Below are 20,419 nucleotides of genomic sequence, written 5' to 3'. Positions count from 1 at the left end.
TCAGTTTTTTACAGATGCCCTTTTTCACTTGGGAAAACTCCTTCTATTCCTGACTGTTGAGGATTTTTAACATGAATGTGTGTTTAATTTTGTCAATTTTTCTGTCTATTGACATGATTATGTGTATTTGTCCTTTATTCTATTAACATGATATAATTAATTTTCACATTTTAAATCAACCTGGGATAAATCCCACTTGACCATGGTGTATAATTTTCTTTATTATTTTATGTTGCTAGTTTTAGTTTGCACATATTGTGTTGAGAATTTTTGTGTCAATTATTATAAGAGCTACTGGTATGTAGTTTTATTTTCATCAGTTGTCTTTTTGTCTGGTTTTGGTGTCAGATTAATGTTGACCTCACAGAATGAGTTTGGAAGTGTTCCCCTTTCTCCTATTTTTTCAAAGGAGCCTGTGAAGTATTGGTAATATATCTTTTAAATATTTGGTAGAAATTACCAGTGAAGCTATCTGGAACTGGGACTTTCTTTGCAGAAGTTTTTAAATTTCTAATTCAGTTTCTTTACTGATTATAGTTTTGTTTACATGTTACATTTCTTATTGAGTTTGTTTCGATTGTTAACATCTTTCTAGCATTTGGCCATTTCAGCAAAATTATTTCATTTATTGACATACAGTTGTTCATAGTTTTTCCTTGTAAACATACTTATTTCAGTGAAGGCAGTAGTGATAACCACTCTTTCATTCCTGATTTTAGTAGTTTGAGACCTCTCTTTCTGGCATGGTCATACTAGCTAATCAGTTGTCAATTTGTTGATCTTTTCAAGTAAATATCTTTTGATTTTGTTCATTTTCTCTATTGTTTTAATCTACAGTTTTTGGCATGTTGTGATCTCATTTTCATTTATCTCAAAGCATTGATATTTCCTCATTTCCTTTGTGATTTCTCCTTTGATTCATTGTTTATTTAGGAGTTCATTCTTTAACTTCCACATATTTGTGAGTTTCCCAAATTGCCTTCTGTTACTGATTTCTAGTTTAGTTCCATTGTGTTGGGAGAACATACTTTGTATGATTCCAATACTGTAAAGTTTGTTAAATAAATAAAATAAAATTCAAAAAATAAAATAAAATTTGGGAAGAAGAACTAGGTCTTGAAAAAATAACGGGGGGGGGGGTGTCGCCTTCAAGATGGCAGAGGAATAAGACATGGAGATCACCTTTCTCCCCACAAATACATCAGAAATACATCTACATGTGGAACAACTACAGAACACCTACTGAACGCTGGCAGAAGACCTCAGACTTTCAAAAAGGCAAGAAACTCCCCCACGTACCTGGGTAGGGCAAAAGAAAAAACAGACACAAAAGAATAGGGATGGGACCTGCACCTCTGGGAGGGAGCTGTGAAGGAGGAAAATATTTCACACACTAGGAAGCCCATTCACGGGTGGAGATGGGGGTGGGCGGGGTGGGGAGCTTTGGAGCCATGGGATAGAGCACAGCAACAGGGGTGCAGAGGGCAAAGTGGAGAGATTCCCGCACAGAGGATCGGTGCCAGCCAGCACTCACCAGTCTGAGAGGCTTGTCTGCTCACCCGCCGGAATGGGTGGCGGTTGGGAGCTGAACCTCCAACTTCAGAGGTCAGATCCCAGGGAGAGGACTGGGACTGGCTGCATGGAGACAGCCTGAAGGGGGCTAGTGCACCACAGCTAGCTGGGAGGGAGTCTGGGGGAAAGTCTGGATCTGCCTAAGAGGCAAGAGACCATTGTTTCCGGTGCACAACGAGAGGGGGTTCAGAACACTGCCTACATGAGCTCCAGAGGTGGGCTCAAGCTGCAGCTATCAGCACAGACCCCAGAGACAGCTAAGTCTGCTGCTGCAGCCACCAAGAAGCCTATGTGGAAGCACAGGTCACTATCCACACTTCCCCTCCTGGGAGCCTGTGCAGCCTGCCACTGCCAGGGTCCCTTGATCCAGAGACAACTTCCCCAGGAGAACACACGGCATGCCTCAGGCTGTTGCAATGTCATGTTGGCCTCTGCTGCCGCAGGCTTAACCCAAATTCTGTACCCCTCTCTCCCCCAGCCTGAGTGAGCCAGAGCCCCCTAATTAGCCACTCCTTTAACCCCATCCTGTCTGGGCGGGAAACAGATGCCCTCAGGCAACCTACATGCAGAGGCGGGGCCAAACCCAAAGCTGGACCCCAGGAGCTCTGCGAACAAAGAAGAGAAAGGGAAATTTCTCCCAGCAGCCTCAAGAGCAGCAGATTAAATCTCCACAATCAACTTGATGTACCCTACATCTGTGGAATACCTGAATAGACAATGAATCATCCCAAAATTGTGGTGGTGGACTTTGGGAGCAACTGTAGACCTAGGGTTTGCTTTCTGCATCTAATTTGTTTCTGGTTTTATGTTTATCTTAATTTAGTATTCAAAACTTATTATCATTGGTAGAGTTGTTTATTGATTTGGTTGCTCTCCTCCTTTTATATATATATTTTTTTCTCTTTTTCTTTTTTGTGAGTGTGTATGTGTATGCTTCTTGTGTGATATTGTCTGTATAGCTTTGCTTTTGCCATTTCTCCTAGGGTTCTGACTGTCTGTTTTTTTCTATTTTTTAGTTTAGTTTTTAGCACTTGTTATCATTGGTGGATTTGTTTCTTTGCTGTGGTTGCACTCTTCTTTCTTTCTCTCTTCCTTTTCTAAAGTTTTTATTTTTAATAATTCTTTTTCTATTTTAATAACTATTTTATTTCTTTATGTTTCTTTCATTCTTTCTTTCTTTTTATCCCTTTTCTTCTGAGTCATGTGGTTAACAGGGTCTCAGTGCTCTGACCGAGAGTCAGGCCTGAGCCTCGGAGAAGGAAGAGCCAAGTTCAGGATGTTGGACCACGAGAGACCTCCAGACCCAATGTACTATCAAATGGTGAAAGCTCTCCCAGAGATGTCCATCTCAATGCTAAGAACCAGCTCCACTCAACAACCAGCAAGCTACCATGCTGGACACCATATGCCAAAAAACTAGCAAGACAGGAACACAATTCCACCCATTAGCAGAGAGCCTGCCTAAAATCATAATAAGTTCACAGACACCTCCCGAAAACACACCACTGGACATGGTCCTGCCCAACAGAAGACAAGATCCAGCCTCATCCACCAGAACACAGGCACTTGTACCCTGCACCAGGAAGCCTACACAACCCACTGAACCAAACTTACCTACTGGGGCCAGACACTAAGAAAAATGGGAAATATGAAGCTGCAGTCTGCAAAAAGGAGACCCCAAACACAGTAACTTAAGCAAAATGAGAAGACAGAGAAACACACAGCAGATGAAGGAGCAAGGCAAAAACCCAACAGACCAAACAAATGAAGAGGAAATAGGCAGTCTACCTGAAAAATAATTCAGAATAATGATAGAAAGATGATCCAAAATCTTGGAAACAGAATGGAGAAAATACAAGAAACATTTAACAACGACGTAGAAGGACTAAAGAGCAAACAAACAATGATGAACAACACAATAAATGAAATTAAAAATTCTCTAGAAGGAATCAATAGCAGAATAACTGAGGCCGAAGAATCGATAAGTGACCCGGAAGATAAAATAGTGGAAATAATTGTCACAGAGCAGAATAAAGGAAAAAGAATGAAAAGAACTAAGGACAATCTCGACCTCTGGGACAATATTAAATGCACCAACATTCGAATTATAGGGATCCCAGAAGAAGAAGAGAAAAAGAAAGGGACTGAGAAAATACTTGAAGAGATTATAATTGAAAAATTCTCTAATATGGGAAAGGAAATAGTCAATCAAGCCCAGGAAGCACAGAGAGTCCCACACAGGATAAATCCAAGTAGAAACACATGAAGACACATATTAATCAAACTATCAAAAATTAAATACAAAGAAAAAAATATCAAAAGCAACAAGGGAAAAGCAACAACTGACATACAAGGGAATCCCCATAAGGTTAACAGTTGATCTTTCAGCAGAAACTCTGTAAGCCAGAAGGGAGTGGCAGGACATATTGAAAGTGATGAAAGGGAAAAATCTACAACCAATATTACTCTACCCAGCAAGGATCTCATTCAGGTTCAATGGAAAAATTAAAATCATTACAGACAAGCAAAAGCTAAGAGAATTCAGTACCACCAAACCAGCTCTACAACAAAAGCTAAAGGAACTTCTCTAGGCAGGAAACACAAGAGAAGGAGAAGACTTACAATAACAAACCCAAAACAATTAAGAAACTGGTAATAAGAACATAAATATCAATAACTACCTTCAATGTGAATGGATTAAATGTTCCAACCAGACTGGCTGAATGGATACAAAGAGAAGATCCCTATATATGCTGTCTACAAGAGACCCACTTCAGACCTAGGGATACATACAGACTGAAAGTGAGGGGATGGAAAAAGATATTCCATGCAAATGGAAATCAAAAGAAAGTTGGAGTAGCAATTCTCATATCAGACAAAATATACTTTAAAATAAAAACTATTACAAAAGACAAAGGACACTACATAATGATCAAGGGATCAATCCAAGAAGAAGATATAACAATTGTTAATATTTATACAGCCAACATAGGAGCACCTCAATACATAAGGCAAATGCTAACAGCCATAAAAGGGGAAATCAACAGTAACACAATCATAGTAGTGGACTTTAGCACCACACTTTCACCAATGGACAGATCATCGAAAATGAAAATAAATAAGGAAACACAAGCTTTAAATGATACATTAAACAAGATGGACTTAATTGATATATATAGGACATTCCATCCAAAAACAACAGATTACACTTTCTTCTTAAGTGCTCATGGAATATTCTCCAGGATAGATCATATCCTGGGTCACAAAACAAGCCTTGGTAAATTTAAGAAAATTGAAATATCATATCATGTATCTTTTCTGACCACAACACTATGAGGCTAGATATCAATTACAGGAAAAAGTCTGTAAACACTGCAAACACATGGAGGCTAAAAAGTACACTACTAAATAACCAAGAGATCACTGAAGAAATCAAAGAGGAAATCAAAAAATACCTAGAAACAAATGACAATGAAAACAAGTAGACCCAAATCCTATGGGATGCAGCAAAATCCATTCTAAGAGGGAAGTTTATAGCAATACATTCCTACCTCAAGAAACAAGAAACATCATAAATAAACAACCTAACCTTATACCTAAAGCAATTAGAGAAAGAACAAAAACACCCCAAAGTTAGCAGAAAGAAAGAACTCATAAAGATCAGAACAGAAATAAATGAAAAAGAAATGAAGAAAATGATAGCAAAGATTAAGAAAACTAAAATCTGGTTCTTTGAGAAGACAAACAAAATTAACAAACCATTAGCCAAACTCATCAAGAAAAAAAGGGAGAGGACTCAAGTCAGTAGAATTAGAAATGAAAATGAAGAAGTAACAATGGACACTGCAGAAATACAAAGGATCATGAGAGACTACTACAATCAACTATATGCTAATAAAATGGACAGCCTGGAAGAAACGGACAAATTCTTAAAAAGCACAACCTTCCGAGACTGAACCAGGGTGAAATAGAAAATATAAACAGACAACTCACAAGCACTGAAGTTGAAAATGTGATTAAAAATCTTCCAACAAACAGAAGCCCAGGACCAGATGGCTTCACAGGCGAATTCTATCAAACATTTAGAAAAGAGCTAACGCCTATCTTTCTCAGTCTTGCAAAATTAGCAGAGGGGGGAGAAGCACTCCCAAACTCATTCTACAAGGCCACCATCACCCTGATACCAAAACCAGACAAAGATGTCACAATAAAAGAAAACTACAGGCCAATATCACTGATGAACATAGATGCATAAATCCTCAACAAAATACTAGCAAACAGAATCCAACAGCACATTAAAAGGATCATACACTATGATCAAGTGGGATTTATCCCAGAGATGCAAGGATTCTTCAATATATGCGAATCAATCAATGTGATAAACCATATTAACAAATTGAAGGAGAAAAACACTATGACCATCTCAATAGGTGCAGAAAAAGCTTTCAACATAATTCAACACTGATTTATGATAAAAACCCTCCAGAAAGTAGGCATAGAGGGAAGTTTCCTCAACATAATAAAGGCCATATATGACAAACCCACAGCCAACATTGTTCTCAATGGTGAAAAACTGAAAGCATTTCTTCTAAGATCAGGAAGAAGACAAGGCTGCCCACTCTCACCATTATTATTCAACATAGTTTTGGAAATTTTAGCCACACCAATCAGAGAAGAAAAAGAAATAAAAGGAATCCAAATTGGAAAAGAAGTAAAAATGTCACTGTTTGCAGATGACATGATACTATACATAGAGAATCCTAAAGATGCTACCAGAAAACTACTAGAGCTAATCAATGAATTTGGTAAAGTAGCAGGATACAAAATTAATGCACAGAAATCTCTTGCATTCCTATACACTAATGATGAAAAATCTGAAAGAGAAATTAAGGTAACACTGCCATTTACCATTGCAACCAAAAAAATAAAATACCTAACAATAAACCTACATAAGGAGAGAAAAGGACTGTATGCAGAAAATGATAAGACATTGATGAAATAAATTAATGATAATACAAACAGATGGAGAGATATACCACATTCTTGGTTGGAAGAATCAACATTGTGAAAACGACTCTACTACCCAAAGTAATCTACAGATTCAATGCAATCGCTGTCAAACTACCAATGGCATTTTTCACAGAGCTAGAACAAAAAATTTCACAATTTGTATGGAAACACAAAAGACCTCTTATAGAAAAAGCAATCTTGAGAAAGAAAAACAGAGCTGGAGGAATCAGACTTACAGACTTCAGACTATATTACAAAGCTACAGTAATCAAGACAGCATGGTACTGGCACAAAAACAGAAATATAAATCAATGGGACAGAATAGAAAGCTCAGAGATAAACCCATGTGCATATGGTCACCTTATGTCTGATAAAGGAGGCAAGAATATACAATGGAGAAAAGATAGTCTCTTCAATTAGTGGTGCTGGGAAAACTGGACAGCTACATGTAAAAGAATGAAGTTAGAACACTCCCTAAAACCATACAAAAAAATAAACTCAAAATGGTTTACAGACCTAAATATAAGGCCAGACACTATAAAACTCTTAGAGGAAAGCATAGGCAGAACACTCACTCTATGACATAAATCACAGCAAGATCCTTTTTGACCCACCTCCTAGAGAAATGGAAATCAAAACAAAAATAAAAAATGGGCCCTAATGAAACTTAAAAGCTTTTGCACAGCAAAGGAAACCATAAACAAGACGAAAAGACAACCCTCAGAATGGGAGAAAATATTTGCCAATTAAGAAACTGACAAAGGATGAATCTCCAAAATATACAAAAAACACATGCAGCTCAATATCAAAAAAACAAACAACTCAATCCAGAAATGGGCAGAAGATCTAAATAGACATTTCTCCAAAGAAGATATACAGATTGCCAACAAACACATGAAAGGATGCTCAACATCACTAATCATTAGAGAAATGCAAAGCAAAACTAAAATGAGGTATCACCTCACACTGGTCAGAGTGGTCATCATCAAAAAATCTACAAACAGTAAATGCTGGAGAGAGTGTGGAGAAAATGGAACCTTCTTGCACTGTTGGTGGGAATGTAAATTGATACAGCCACTTTTGAGAACAGTATGGCGGTTCCTCAGAAAAGTAAAAATAGAACTACTATACGACCCAGCAATCCCACTACTGGGCATATACCCTGAGAAAACTGTAATTCAAAATGTGTCATGTACAAGAATGTTCACTGCAGCTATATTTACAATAGCCAGGTCTTGGAAGCAACCTAATGTCCATCAACAGATGAATGGATAAAGAAGATGTGGCACATATATACAATGGAATATTTCTCAGCCATAAAAAGAAATGAAATTGAGTTATTTGTAGTGAGGTGGATGGACCTAGAGACTGTCATACAGACCGAAGTAAGTTAGAAAGCAAAAAACACATACTGTATGCTAACACATATATGTGGAATTAAAAAAAAAAAGGTTCTAAGGAACCTAGGGGCAGCCCAGGAATAAAGACACAGACATAGAGAATGGATTTGAGGACACAGGGAGGGGGAAGCGTAAGCTGGGATGAAGTGAGAGAGTGGCATGGACATATATACACTACCAAATGTAAAATCGATAGCTAATGGGAAGCAGCCGCATAGCACAGGGAAATCGGCTCGGTGCTTTGTGTCCACCTAGAGGGGTGAGATTGGGAGGTAGGGAGGGAGACGCAAGAGGGAAGAGATATGGGGATATATGTATATGTATAGCTGATTCACTTTGTTATACATCAGAAACTAACACAACATTGTAAAGCAATTATACTCCAATAAAGATGTTTAAAAAAAATTGTTGACGCTTGTTTTAAAGCTCAGCATGGGGTATATCCTTTATAATGTTCCATGTGTGCTTGAGAAGGATGTGCATTTTGCAGAGTGGAGTATTGTATATATGTCTATTAGTTCTAATCGTTTCATAGTATTTTTAAAGTCTTCTGTATTCTTACTGATGTCCTAAAGAGTTGTTCTATTTGTTATTGAAAGTGGGTTATTAAAGTCTCCAACTAGTTTAATTATCTATTTCACCCCCTCAGTTTTGTCAGGTTTTGCTTTATGTATTTGAGAGATTTGTAGTTAGATGCATATGTGTTTATAATGGCTATATCTTCCTGGTGAATTGACCTTTTTTTCATGATAAAATATCCTTCTTTATCTTCAGATACTCGTACTATGCAAGTTTTGGTGTACTACATTTCTCAGAGGCTCTGTTCATTTTTGTTCATTGTTTCTGTTCTCTGTTCTTCAGATTGCATCTTTGTATATTTCCAAGTTCACTGATTCTTTCTTCTGTCAGCTTAGATCTATTCTTCATCCCCTCTTGTGAATATTTCATTTTGATTATTATACTTTTCAGTGCCAGACTTTCCATTTGGTTCTTTATCATAATTTCTATCTCTCTTTAATAGAAAGAGAGATAGAAATTATGTCTACTTGATGAGACATTGTCATTCATACCCTTTTTAAAATTCTTTAATCATAGTTTCCTTTAGCTCTTCTAACATGTTTATAACAGCTGCTTTGATGTCTTTATATCTTCTAACTCCAACATCTAGGCCACTTCAAAGGCAGTTTCTCTTGTCTAATTTTTTTCCTGTGTATAGTTCAAACTTTCTTTGGATAGTTAACATTTTTTGGTAAAAACTGGATATTTCAGATAATATATTGTAGCCAACTCTGGATGCTGATTTCCCCATGAATTTTTGTTTGTTTGTTTTCTTGTCTAGTGCTTTAGCTGGACTAGTTCAGTGAAGTCTGTCTCCCCAACTTTGTGTGGCCTCTGAGGTTGTTCCTCAGAAGGGGCTGGGATAGGTGTAATCAGACCCCAGTGTTCTCAGTCTGTCATGCCTGAGGTGGAGCTTCCACCCTATGAGTGGGTCTGGGTGAAAGAAGACAGCTCTCAACCTCACCTGCCTGAAATAGAGTTTCTGCAACTTGGGGCTAGGGGTGATGAGAATTCTGGTATCTTGACTCTCCCAGGGAGAAATTGTGGGCCTAGATTGGAAACTAGGGATCAACTGAGCTCCATCTTCTTGACTAAACCCACCCAGAATAGTGCTTCAATCTCACTGAGCTGGGTATGGGGCATGCCTTAAATATTGCATGCTTTCACAGTTCTTACTCAGATTAGTAGATTTTCCTCAATAAATATTTTCACTGTCTGCTTATATTCTTAGCAAAACTTCCAGAGACTTTAGTTGATTTTTAAAATAATTTTCACCAGATATGGTTGTTTCATTGAGAATAGGGTTCACAGAGATACTTACCTGTCCATCCCAGAAGTGTTGCTGCTAAACTACCTTGTTTGTCTTCATTGGAACTTGAGAAAATGTATAAGTTTTTATCAGTGGCAAAACAACACAGGGTATGGCCAATATTCGCTCCTTGGATTACTCAGCTCTGACTCCTAATTTCCTTTCTGACATAGCAAGATGTGAAGAAAAGAGCGAAGTATAACACTTTTTCTCACTTTATACTTTCAATTGCTGACTTGGAAAAGATGGTGCAACTGAAGGACCCTAAGCCCTCCCAGCTATATTCAGCTTCTCATAGCTCTTACTAAACATACTGCTGTGTAAGGATAAATCATATCCATAGCAGCACTCTTATTGGGTAAATTGATGATGGTTTTAGACCACTTTGATTAAAGTTCACATGAATGTGGGCTGAATATATCTGGATTAAAACATGCTTAAATATATCAATGGCTGAGAGAAACTCATTATGTCAGTCTGAATAGTTTAGATTTTTTTCTCCTAGTCTTCCAATAAAAAAAAATCTTGTCCCCAACCCTTTGAGAGTTCTTGAAAATTTATACTACAGATATCATCTGTACAGATTTAAGAACCATTGCTGTGAACTACATGTGTTAATGTTGCCAAGAAACAATATTAGAAGTGCATAAAACAATTTTACTACACACATTAGCCACTATTGACTCTATTATGGTAGCTATTAGGAGTGTAACTCATAGACTAATACAAGACAGGTGATAATGTAGTTAATATATGTTTTATGTTTTAAAAAATTGGGACTTTCAGTTTCAACTCCAACATATAAAGAGCTTTGAAGTAGTCACTCCATATCTTAAAATAAGAAAAGATTTGAACAAATTGGAAGAAAAAAAAAAAGAATATTCTTGAGGTTGCAGGGCAGACTGGCATCCAAAAATCTAGAGAGATGAGAAGTACAGCTGAGTTTAGCTTAGTTGCTGGAGCCATAAGTTTAAAGGTAAATTTACAGTTGAATGGAAATTTTGATGAATTGCTGGAATCTGAGCGTGGACTTCATTGAGAGTGAAAAACTTCTCAGGGCTGTAATTTTAGAGAATTCCCAATACTTTCACAGATTTTTTACCTCCAGAAAACCCACCAGGTTTAAAGAATGAAGAGAAATCACTTCCCATCTTTGGCAGGAGGGTGGTAAAAATAACCATTTTGAAGTATAACCAGTGCTACTCCATAACAAAGTCGATTCTTCGTTGAAAACGACTTTACCAGAGCCTTATCTCACGTAGGCAAGAAGGTCACTTCAACATCCTGTAGCCTTCCTAAGGGGTGATTGGGGGGCGGGGGAGACAAAAGATAAGAAATACCCTGGAAGGTCACAGCCCAGGGACTTACCATCAGAGGTTTCATGCCTCACTTGCCCATGGAGCCAGTTAATGACAGAAGTAAGGTGTCAAAGCATTTTTAGTAGTAGCAGAAGGGACATTCTTGAGGACTTTAACAGAAACAACCAGGTTTAAAATAAAAATATTTCAGGTTTGTAAATAAAAATAAAACAATTCCCATTTATCAGTGTAAATAATAATAGCTCAAAATACTTAACTGTATTTTAAGACACAGCAGCAAATATTTGTAGATTGGCAGAAGTCCCTGGAACCAAATCTTTCTGGAAAGAAGCTTTGATCAAACTATTTTTATTTGGTCAGTGGCAAAAGGTAGCTAGAAAGTAACACAACAAATTTTCAAACGTGGGCTCTAAATTAGTTCCAAAGGAGTATAAATTCTAAAAATAAGTTAGGTTTCAAAAGTAATTGGTGTCTTTCCAGACTGCATCAATCTAGAGAATATATTAAAGTCATTGTAATGGAAACAAACTGTTCTCATTGGCTCAGCTCACATCTTCGGAATTGCTGTCTCCACTGACACTCCTACCCTCTGTTCTGGTCCCACTAGAACAGTGAGAAACCCCAAAGGATGTCTCACATAATGGCCATCACAGACCTCCAGCGACTTGCCCCTTATTATGCTCCTATCTAATCATCCCTAGGGATGATTCCAGGGATCGCAGGCCACTGCCTGTAGAGGTCCCAGGCCTGGCCCAAGGGAAAATGTCCCTCCACAAAACAGTAGTGCCTGCTCCTTGCTCAGAAATCCTCATTATGGCGGTATTTGTTTAAACGGCCACTGCCTCTCTACAAGGCACTGGGTCAGATCTTGAATTGTGGATGATGAATAAAAGAGAGGAAAAGGTCCACACTAAATCTGAGTAATACACGGTATGATTTTCTCAGTATCTTTCCATCTGTGCTTGGATGCGGATACATTTCTCTCTCTTACAATGAATTTCTTCCCGTGAAAAGCTTAGTCTTTCCTACAAATAGAGCTAAAGCTGTCTTAGAGATAAGCTTAGTTAAAGCTGTATTGTCAGTAGTTTATATTTTTAGATCTGGAACCTTTTGATATATTAATACAGATAAAAAAAGTAAGATTAGAAGTTACTGGATTTTTTCCAACATGAAATGTGTGCTATTATTTTCTTAACAGAAATATTTATATTTAACATGAGCAAAAACCTGTACAAACAGAAAGGAAATAAAGAAGTTTGTTTTGCTTTAGAAGTTTCTGACTTATCAGCACATACTACCAAAAAAATTTATTTTTCCAGAACAGAATAGAAACAACTCATTCAAGGTTTTGAAGATTGTCTTTACAAAGCTTCTTCTGAATCACAAATTAATACCTTAGATTAAAAATTTCTCTACTATTACTTTTCCAAGTATTAAATGCTAAGCACTCATCTGTTCAAATGAGACACATCACTGTAGTCCTAGATTGACCTATAAAGTTTACATTTCTTAAGGTTTATTTATACTATGACTTGAATTCAAGACGGCTAGTAGGTATGAAAAAGTACTTAGATTCCTTTCATTTCTGAAATTCTACATTCCAAGACCTAAAGTAAATCTCCTATGATCAAGGAAAAAAATATGTTGCTTTTTCAGGCCTATTTAGCTTAAAACATTTATTGAGCACAAACTGTGGGACCAAATTACTTTCCATAAGATGCAGTAACTTGCAGATCTTGCAGTCAGTTTGGAAATAAAAATGTGCATGTAGGTAAAATAATTTGAAGTATTGTATCACAGTAGGAAAAATTTGTCTATTATGAAATGATAATGCTATACATGAGTGGGTGGTAGAATAGAGAGTATTTTCATTTCAAAGGCCAAATTCCACAAATACTGTCTGTAAACAAAATTTTTTTAAAAAGCTTTCTATTTTGAAATCTCATGGGAAATGGGTATTACTTATATCTCCTTTTGATTTTTATCTATAATTACTTGCTTGAAAACAGTTTCTTATTATTAATTGTTAAGGTTAGGTTAACTCTCTTAGTGCATATATAAATATGGAGGGTTAATAGTATCTCATTTCAGTATTGTGAGTAATGAGAATTTCTTTCTCCTTATTGTTATTAAAGGTGCATCTGTTGCTTTAACAGTACTGCTCTCTACACATGAAACCAATTGTTTAGACTAAAGATGGTCAAGTGTTGACCATATTGTAAGTTAATGTCAGAATTGGAATATACCTACTTCTGCCTATTCCTCTTACTAAGAACAGCTAAAAACCCTTGGACATTATGTGTAAAAGAAACATAAGAAGACTCTGTACGTGGAGAGAAGACTGACTAAGGACCATGGGAACCAAGGAATGACATGGTGTTGAGTTTCCTGGGTTTACTTGTTGTCTCATGTATCCTGGATTGGGTGCTAGATTCTCTAGTGCCCAGAGATACCATCAGATACAGGCACAGGTATCCCAAGAAAAGCCTGCTCTCTAACCAAAGGACCAGGAAAGGGGTCTGGCAAGACCAAACACTTTTAGACAATAATACCCCCACTCCAGTGAAACATCAAAACAAACAGTTCTTCAGCATCCCCTGCCAACTCTATCAGCAAAGGCTAAGAAGGGAGCCTGGACTCCACCATCCTCAGACTATAACAAAGTGTCCCAATTCCCCACCCATTAGGGTGTCAGAGAAAGATGAGTAGCAAGGAGCTGGAAATTTTATTCCCACCCCAAAGTAACACCCCACCCCTCTGTGGTGTCAATGGAGGCCATGTGCAGAGGCTGGACTTACACTCTGACATGGGAGTAATGAGATGCCCAATTCCCTCCTTGCTGAATTAGTGTCAGAGGAGGTTGAATAGGAATTGAGGGCTTTCATGACCTCCCAGTGGTAAGGAAGACTGCCACCCCATCCCTGTATCAGTAGAGACCACATGGGAAGCAGTAACAAGGCATCTTTCCTCCTCAGGGTATCAATGAAGGCCAGGTGGTGAAACATTCCCACCTGGCAGTAATGAGGTATCGCTACATTTCCTCTGCCAGGGCAGTGTCAGAGTCGACCTGCTCAAATAGAAGATTTAAATATGACCCAGTCTCATAGCATAGTACTCCAAATGTCCAGAATACAATAGAAAATTACTCATCATACCAAGACCCAGGAACATCTCAACTTGAATGAGAAAAGGCAATCACTGCCCAACTGAACAGAACCACAGGGATATGTGGGGCTGTAGCAAAGGTTGAACTTCTGTTTCATTATAGTAGAATCCAGGAAGGAATGGAGAAAGAAAGTGGGACTGAAAAGAGTACTTGAAGAAATAATGGCTGCAAGGGTATCTAATTTGGCAAAAGATATGAACTACAGATTGGAGAAACATGGTGGAACTTAAACAAGATAACCTCCCACCACCAAATTCTATGCCAAGACACAACATAATATTACCTCTTAAAATTAAAGAGAAAGAAAAAATCTTGAAAGCAGCAAGAGAAACTACACCTTAGCTATAAGGTAAAACAATTTGAATAACAGCAGATTTCTCATCAGAGTTCATTGGCACCAGAAGAAAGCAGTACATTATTCAAAGTGTTGAAAGAAAAGTACCGTCAAATAGAATCCAATATCCACTGAAAATATCCTTTAGGAATGAAAGATAAATCAAGACATTCTTAGAAGGAAAACTAAGAGAATTTGTTGCCAGCAGTACTATGCTGGGGGAAAAATGGCTAAAGAAAGTTCTTGAAATAGAAAGAAATAATTTTTTAAAAAAAATCTTGAAACATCAGAGCAATGGAAAGAGCAACAGAAAGAGTAAAAATATGGGGAAATGCAATAGACTTTCCTTCTCTTCTTAAGTTTTCTAAATTATGTTTTATGTTGGAAGCAAATATTATAACACTGCCTGAAGTGGTGCTCCATGTATGTAGAGGAGATATTTAAGACAATTTTATTATAGTCACAGGGAAAAGGGACTTAAAGGAGATAAACTTACTATAGCTTATTCAAACTGGGTAAGATGTCAACTCTGAGAAGTAAAATGTGATAAATGTGAGATATATATATATATATATATATATATATATATATATATATATGTGTGTGTGTGTGTGTGTGTGTGTGTGTGTGTGTAATATATATAGATATCCAGAACAATCACTTTAAGATAATCTATACAAAGAGATACAATAAAAAGGTCAAGTAACCCACAGAATAAAGAAAATAGAGAAGTGAAAAATAGAGGGAACAAACAGAAAACAAGAAACTGAAATGTCAGACTTAAACCCTAACAGATCAATCATATTACATCAAGTGTAAATGGTCTAATTACACCAACTAAAAGACATAGATTCACACAGTGGATTACTATTGATACAAACAACCACTTGATGAATTTCAAGGACAGTATGCATCTTCACAGAATGCCAGTGAATGCAGCTGTCAAGGTGCCTTAACTACCTGTCCCAGGAAACAGCAGCTTTGGCAATGTCATCATGGGTCTCACAGAGCCACCAACTGTGGTAGCAGTGATGAGGAAGAACACTCAAGTGGCCTTCTAAGTGGCAGACAGTAGCAAGGGGGAAGGAATAAAATGACAAAAATGAGTGAACATAACTGAGACCCTTATGGTTTTCCATGTAATGACTAGGATGTATTCAGTTTTAATTAAGTTAATGAGGCACAAAGAATGCTATGATGAGATGATAATTTACATTTTATTGGTGTTATTTTTCACTTTCTTCCATCAAATTTTTTATCAGAGGGGAAGATGGAGAAGAAAAATTCCCAGCTGAGTAAACATACACTGGACTCTGAAAACAAAATATGCAAAAAATAAGACACAGTTTCAGGAGGCGTTACCTTGTAGACAAAGTTGTCTATAGACCAATATATATATTATGAGTAATGCATTAATAATATTAATAAGCCAGTTAATTAAAATACATTGAGGCTTTAGTTCAGCAAAATAAAAAGCTTCAGAGGATTCACTGTAACTTGATGTGATTAGACTGCTGGTCAGCATGAAATGATAGGAGTGTAACTTAATTCAAAGACGTATAATTAATGTAGGTGAAACATTACAGTAGCTCAGTTTAAGAAATTATAAGTCTTCAGTTGAAACCCCATGAATCTAAGCATGGATGTATTTGCCTGGTATTTATGAGAGGAAAAAAAAGGAAAGATGAATAGGACTAATGTACCTCAGGCATACACTACAAAGCCAGATACAAAAAAATAAAGGTTATCTTCTGGATGCAAAGCACAGACTTCACAAATTAATGTAATGTTGCTGAGATTCAAAACTAGCCGTATGACTCCTTTTGGAAAAAATCAAAATATTTTAAAAATCCTTTCCTTGTCTTGCTGACAATTTTAACTCCTATGAACTATATTTTAGTGGGGAATAAAGGCAATAAACAAGTAAACAAATAAGACAAAACTAGTTAATGATAAAGTTCTCTGAAGAAAATAAAGGTATGCTGATAGCAAAAAAAAGACATAGCTGCTGTTTTCACTGACAAGAGATTATACAAAGATATCTGAGTTTTTTAATACTTTGCTTCTAATGTCTCTGTCAAATAAAATTATTTTTCACACCAAAAAGTATGAACATACTTTGATAGAATAAATTTAAGTCTAAGATTGGTAAGATGATAATAAAATAGCATTTTGAGTCTCTCCTTTAAACCTCCAAAATACGTTATAAATGGAAAGGAATATGTTATATACCAGATTAATATGTTGTCATCAGGGTAGACAGATGATGAGTCAAACCTAATGTGATGTAATCTGATGGCAATACATATAAAAACGTCCACTTGTGGCCAAAAAACCCACAACTGAACAAGAACAAGGTAGGGAAGACATGCTGTCTTTTATATCCTATTTCATCACCAGGCAAGGTCATTATAAAATGTGAGTGATGAAAGGTTAAGAGCAAAGATAGAAATAGCAACTATTGTGTTGGATTATAGGGAATGGGGTGATATAGACTTTGGTAAGAAGCCAAAACCTTGTCAATGATGAAGTAGAGGCTGGTTTGGTCAGATACTGTGTTCCCTTAAAGAGACATATCAAACTGAAGGCTGGAAATCCCAGAATCAGAATCCCTAGGAAAATCAGTGATCAAACTATAAGAAGACAAAATACAGGTCCCTAAGCAGGCAAGAGAACAATCCATACAATTAGCTGTGAACAGCATTTCTGCTGTGTCAGTAATTTTCTTAAGGACAGAAAGCTTTATCACTGTACCTAAAATTTAACATGACCATATGAAATCTTTAGAGGTTTTGATCTGAAGACAGCCTAGTTTGAGTTAATATTGGGATGCAGATACCAAAAAGTAATAATAATAAATTATAATAATATTTATTAGTATGTTTTAAGAGAAATACAGTATGAAGAACTAGAGTGTGCTGCTGGTGTTCCACTACTGTGTTCTAGTTCAAAGATCCATGAAATTTGTACTGGGAGCCATAACTTAAAAGAAGTGAAAAACAGGAGGGTTTTCACAGGACAGTAAACTTAATGAAAAATGAAATCAAACGTTTATTCTGGATTAAAGAGACCTCAGTAAAACAAGGTAGCTGTGTTCAAATACTTGACTTATCATAAGGGGGTATGATTTGTTCTATATAATCTCAAGGAGTGGATTGAAGACTAGTGGTTGATCTAAAATAGACACCTATCTTAATTAAAAATAAAAATGAACTCTGAGGATTTTTTTTTTCAAAATTGAATGAACTAGATCAGGATATAGTGAGTTAAAATAAAAGCATAGATTGTAATAAATACCATATAGGGAGAAGAACTAAAATACTGAATAAGGTGATTCAAGTAGATAACTAGGACATTTTTGACCCTAAGATTCCATAATTGTAGTCATTAAGTGTCAAAGTGACCAATTTGAATTTTATTTTAGGCCATTGACTCAGCATTTGAAGAAGTGTAGAAAGGGAGACTATGGAGAAAAGAAAGTACATGAAAAGCAGAAGTAATTCCAAGAAAAATCAGTCTGTTCTCACTGTCTTTTTTAAAAAAATCTTATCCATCATTATCACTACTATAATCATTTAATTCTCCTTAAAATTCTTGAATGGTACTAGACTTCTCATTCAGTAGAATTTCTCAGCCTGGTGTTCAAATGTTTCTAATAATTAATCTATAACAACTCTCCAACCCAAGTTTTTAATTTAAGTCAAATTCATTCTCATGTTTCCAACCTTCCTTCCTCACCAGTGTCCTCTATTCTTACCTAATTTGTTCCCACTAAGATACGTAGCAAAATACTGGTCAGAGAACAGACTTTTTTTTTTTAATTTTATCTTATTTATTTTTTATACTGCAAGTTCTTATTAGTTATCCACTTTATACATATTAGTGTATATATGTCAATTCCAATCTCCCAGTTCATCACACCACCACCACCACCACCCCGCCGCTTTCCCCCCTTGGTGTCCATACTTTTTTTCTACATCCTGGTGTCAATTTCTGCCCTGCAAACCAGTTAATCTGTATCATCTTTCTAGGTTCCACATATATGTATTAATATACGATATTTGTTTTTCTCTTTCTGACTTACTTCACTGTATGACAGTCTCTAGATCCATCCACATCTCAACAATTGACTCAATTTCATTCTTTTTTATGGCTGAGTAATATTCCATTGTATATATGTACCAAAACTTCTTTATCCATTCATCTGTCGATGGGCATTTAGGTTGCTTCCATGACCTGGCTGTTGTAAATAGTGCTGCAATGAACATTGGGGTGCATGTGTCTTTTTGAATTATGGTTTTCTCTGCGTATATGCCCAGTACTGGGATTGCTGGATCATATGGTAATTCTATTTTTTAGTTTTTTAAGGAACCTCCATAGTGGCTGTATCAATTTACATTCCCACCAACAGTGCAAGAGTGTTCCCTTTTCTCCATACCCTCTCCAGCATTTGTTGTTTGTAGATTTTCTGATGATGCCCATTCTAACTGGTGTGAGGTGATACCTCATTGTAGTTCTGATTTGCATTTCTCTAATAATTAGTGATGTTGAGCAGCTTTTCATGTGCTTCTTGGCCATCTGTATGTCTTCTTTGTAGAAATGCCTATTTAGGTCTTCTGCCCATTTTTGGATTGGGATTCTTCACAAACAACTGTAAAGTAGGCAGTAACTAACCATGCTCTATAGCCTGAAGCTGCATTGTAGAGTGGAATCCTTATAGGGTTCACTTTTCCTCCAGCCTTATGAATCTCTAGGAACATCTATTTAGCTGTGGAATCACTGATGAACTTATAATGCACGTTTCCATCAGTTGATACCTAGGCATAGCCAGTTTCAACCATAGAAACAAATACTTACTGAATACCTTAATATCAGAGATACAACAGCACGGGCCCTAAAAGTAATGCATAATCAAAGAGGGAAGAAAGAAAAGAAAACAGAGTGTGAAATTACAGCAGATCTCAGTGTGCACTGGAGGAGTCCCTAACAGTGGTGCTTAAATATATTCTTATGTTAATCAGTCAAGGTCTTATAACACGAAGTAAATCTAAGTTGATCTGAAGGGTAAGACTTAGCCAGGCAATGAAAAATGGTACAGAGTCTGGAAGCAAGGGGAACCGTATGTATGAAGCACCAGGAACAAGAAGATGTGGTATATTCAGTGATCTGCAAATTTTTTAGTATAAAGGAGAGATAAGAGATGAGGCTGGAGAGGTGAAAAGGAGACAGTGAAAGATATTTGATGCCATGCTAAAAAGCTTCTTTTTTGTCTGTAAAAGATAACCTGTAAGACAGTGTTAACGTAAGAAGAAGTTTTTGATCCATGGAGGAAGATGCTGTCTCAGTGTCTTGCTATTAGAGATTTGTGTCTTTAGGTCTTCAAGACAAGTTCAACTGTTTATATCATGGTGTCACTAGTACTAAGTCAATACTGGTAACACTTCATTCAGTGTACAATGGTTTCAAATAAGGCCAGGCAATAACATAACTCAGATCATGTACATAGGGGTCAGGAGTGGTCTTCCTGAGAGAAATAAAAGGTTAGTGAAAGAAAAGTGAAAAGTTTTGTTCTTCTGTGATTTGTAGGTCATTGGTTGGAACTCACAAGCATTTCTTCATGTAAACGTTGTGACAAACAGTGGTAAAACATTCTGCTTCTTCCCTCCTTCCAACAAATAGGAGGCAGGAACCCTGGCTTCCTGGACCTAAGGGGATGCTTTATCAGTAAAGACAGAAAATGAGATGAGTATA

General features: G+C 36.7%; 1 long non-coding RNA gene across 2 annotated transcripts in view; it reads left to right on the top strand.

The window, feature by feature from the left end:
- Positions 1–20,419, top strand: part of LOC117309746 (uncharacterized) — a 181,405-nt gene that overhangs the window by 29,453 nt on the left and 131,533 nt on the right. The gene's annotated exons all lie outside the window — the stretch shown is intronic.

The sequence above is a fragment of the Tursiops truncatus genome, chromosome 1 (genome assembly GCF_011762595.2).
Source record: "Tursiops truncatus isolate mTurTru1 chromosome 1, mTurTru1.mat.Y, whole genome shotgun sequence".
Lineage (NCBI taxonomy): Eukaryota > Metazoa > Chordata > Mammalia > Artiodactyla > Delphinidae > Tursiops > Tursiops truncatus.
Note: the sequence above shows the minus strand (reverse complement) of the source record. Positions and strands in the feature narration are given on the sequence as shown.